Raw genomic sequence first — 3,872 nt, 5'->3', positions numbered from 1 at the left:
CAGCGGCGTTATATGCTCCTCCGGGGACGGCACAGCATCACAGACAACAGATTTAATTCAATTACATAGATGGAAACATAAAAATAACTCAGAGCTATGGAAAAAAAACAGTTTGTGAAAAACTGCGTCAACTGAGGATCCTCGGCCCCACTAGTAGATGTCACTCTCAGGTCCACTTTCCACCCATTCAGAACATGTGCATGTCCATTTATGCACCAATACTTTGTAATCTTTGTGGTGTGTTCACCCAAGATGTATCATCATCAATAAAATCTAATGGGCTATTTGTAAATTATCTCATACGAAATAAACTCTAGTGATAAGTGATTAACTCCAAAGTTTCCTCCAAATGCAGCTGTTTTCTGCTGGAATCAAAGCCAGAAACTAATAATACCGTAATTTTATTTCTATAGCGCCAACATATTCTGCAGGACTTTACAAATCAAGTATATCTTTTAATAAAAGTATGGAATATTTACAAGTGTTCAAGGCTGGTATAATGTCACGCTATGATGGTCTTCAGTAAGGAAGAAGGGCCTCAAACTGTTCCTGGAGCTGAGATCCTAACTATACCTGTCCCGGGGGACCTCTTAAAGGTAGAGAGGCCAGAGTCTACAACTTTAGTATACTCCTGTAAAAACCCTAATCTGTCTCCTCCCACACCCTATGAGGCATGAGACAGCATTGAAAGGTAAACCAGACATAAAGACAAAACAGGGATAACAGAAAACCATTATCATACAAAATAAAATAATAAATAAATGAAAGCAAAAAATGGCGTGATATCCCTCTTATTTCTAACTAGCTATTGAACCCGTTCTACGCCCGGGTGGCGAGCATTTATATTGGTATATGGTCTCCATCCTGGTATGTGCTGCTCCCATCCTGCGCCCCCATTCTTTAATTTGCTTCTCCCATCCATATGCCCCGTACACTGCTCCATAAAGGTTTATGGCCCCATAAGATGCTCCATAGTATATGCCCCCGTACACTGCTCCATTATGGTTGATGGCCCCCATAAGATGCTCCATAGTGTATGCCCCGTACAGTGCTCCATAAAGGTTTATGGCCCCCATAAGATGCTCCATAGTGTATGCCCCGTACACTGATCCATTATGGTTGATGGCCCCATAAGATGCTCCATAGTGTATGCCCCCATACACTGCTCCATTATGGTTTATGGTCCCCATAAGATGCTCCATAGTGTATGCCCCCGTACACTGCTCCATTATGGTTTATGGCCCCATAAGGTGCTCCATAGTGTATGCCCCCGTACACTGCTCCATTATGGTTTATGGACCCCATAAGATGCTCTATAGTGTATGCCCCATACAGTGCTCCATAAAGGTTTATGGCCCCCATAAGATGCTCCATAGTGTATGCCCCGTACACTGCTCCATTATGGTTTATGGCCCCCATAAGATGCTCCATAGTGTATGCCCCCGTACACTGCTCCATTATGGTTTATGGCCCCCATAAGATGCTCCATAGTGTATGCCCCCATGCACTGCTCCATTATGGTTTATGGCCCCCATAAGATGCTCCAAAGTGTATGCCCCCGTACACTGCTCCATTATGGTTTATGGTCCCCATGAGATGCTCCATAGTGTATGCCCCCGTACACTGCTCCATTATGGTTTATGGCCCCATAAGGTGCTCCATAGTGTATGCCCCCGTACACTGCTCCATTATGGTTTATGGACCCCATAAGATGCTCCATAGTGTATGCCCCATTCAGTGCTCCATAAAGGTTTATGGCCCCCATAAGATGCTCCATAGTGTATGCCCCCGTGCACTGCTCCATTATGGTTTATGGCCCCATAAGGTGCTCCATAGTGTATGCCCCCGTACACTGCTCCATTATGGTTTATGGACCCCATAAGATGCTCTATAGTGTATGCCCCATACAGTGCTCCATAAAGGTTTATGGCCCCCATAAGATGCTCCATAGTGTATGCCCCCGTACACTGCTCCATTATGGTTTATGGCCCCCGTAAGATGCTCCATAGTGTATGCCCCCGTGCACTGCTCCATTATGGTTTATGGCCCCCATAAGATGCTCCATAGTGTATGCCCCCGTACACTGCTCCATTATGGTTTATGGCCCCCATAAGATGCTCCATAGTATATGCCCCCGTACACTGCTCCATTATGGTTTATGGCCCCCATAAGATGCTCCATTGTATATGCCCCGTCGCTGGGCGCCGAGTGCTGGGGGGCCTGAGCAGGCGGGGACACCGGCGCGCTGTGGGGGTCAGGTGCCGGTATCGCCGCTAGCTCAGGCCCCCGACACTTGCTATATTCTCCTGTCCCCCGTTCCAGCGCTGCGTCCGCTCCGTGTTCCGGCTCCTCTGGCTGTCACTGTTCAGTCAGAGGGCGGCGCCGGCGCGCATTAAGCGCATTATCGCGCCCTCTGAACTGTGACCCGTCGAAGCACCTGTGGTGCGAAACGGCCGTCGTCCAAGCTCCAACACCGCACCCTCCTGCTTACCTGATGTTGTAACGGATTTTCATCTGTCTATGTTTTCCATTAAAATTCACGCTTTTCACTGCTGAATTGGGGTGAGTGCCGCATATTTTCTCTCTTATGTGTATATACGAACCTCTGAACTGTGAACTTCACAGCAGAGGACCGGGACACGGAGCCGCACGCAGCGCTGGAACGGGGGACAGGTGAATATAATACTCACCCTCCTGGCGCGTCCACGGTCCCTGCCTCTCCGGTGGAGATTGCGGTGTGCGTTCAGTGTTTACGCATACCGCGATCTCCTGGGAGCGTCACTCTGTGGGGTCCAGACTGCGCTGGCGCTTGCGCTTGCGCAATCTATAAAGGCTTTGGACAGAGTGACGCTCCCAGCGTTATATTATAGATATCCAGCTGAGGGAAAGAAGACAGCTGGTGGCTGGTGTTATTATTGTAGGAAAGAGCCAATGCCCATGAAGCTTCTCAGGCTATTAATATCAACTCACAGCTGTCTGCGTAGCCTTTACTGGTTATTAGAAAGGGGGACCCCAAAATAATGATATGGGCTACCCCCTATTTTTAATAACCAGCAAGGGTTAAACAGACAGCTTCGGGCTGAGCTTAATGGAAAGGGCCATGGATATTGGCACTCTCCCAGACTAATAATATCAGCCCTCAGAAACCCCATATATGGCGCGTTCTCTTTTTCAAGATCGGAGCATATAGATGCAATAACACCCCCTTTTTGTACTATAGGAACCGGTTCACAATTATCTACACCCCCCTGAAAACAATGAGATAAGGCATCCACCTTAATGTTCTTTTTCCCTGGCCTATATGTAACAAAAAAGTTAAACCTGGTGAATAATAATGACCATCTTGCCTGTCGAGGCGCTAGATGTTTTGCAGACTCTAGATATATGAGATTCTTATGATCCCTGATTATCATAACCAGATGAACTGCCCCCTTCCAGAAAATGATGCCACTCTTCAAAGTCCCACTGGATTGCCCTGTTACCGATGTTACCGATGTCATCATTTCTCTCCGCAGATGACCGTTATTTTAGAAAAGTATGCACATGGACGCCATTTACCAGGAGACAAACCCTGCGACATTACAGCCCCCACCCCAACTTCAGACACATCAACATTGACAATAAAAGGCTGAGTGACTTCAGGTTGTATGAGAATCGGTGCAGATGCAAAACATTTAATCAAGGTATTGAATAACTCCCTGGCTGAACTAGACCACTTGCAAAAGTCTATCACTTTTCTGATCATATCCGTCAGAGGTTTGGCCTCTACCAAAAAGTTTTTGATGAACTTACGGTAGTAATTGTCAAAAACCAAAAACCTTTCTAATGCCTTCAAATCCTCAGGATGATCCCAATCAAGTATCGCTCAGACT

The sequence above is a fragment of the Ranitomeya imitator genome, chromosome 1 (assembly GCF_032444005.1).
Source record: "Ranitomeya imitator isolate aRanImi1 chromosome 1, aRanImi1.pri, whole genome shotgun sequence".
NCBI classification, from domain to species: domain Eukaryota; kingdom Metazoa; phylum Chordata; class Amphibia; order Anura; family Dendrobatidae; genus Ranitomeya; species Ranitomeya imitator.
Note: the sequence above shows the minus strand (reverse complement) of the source record.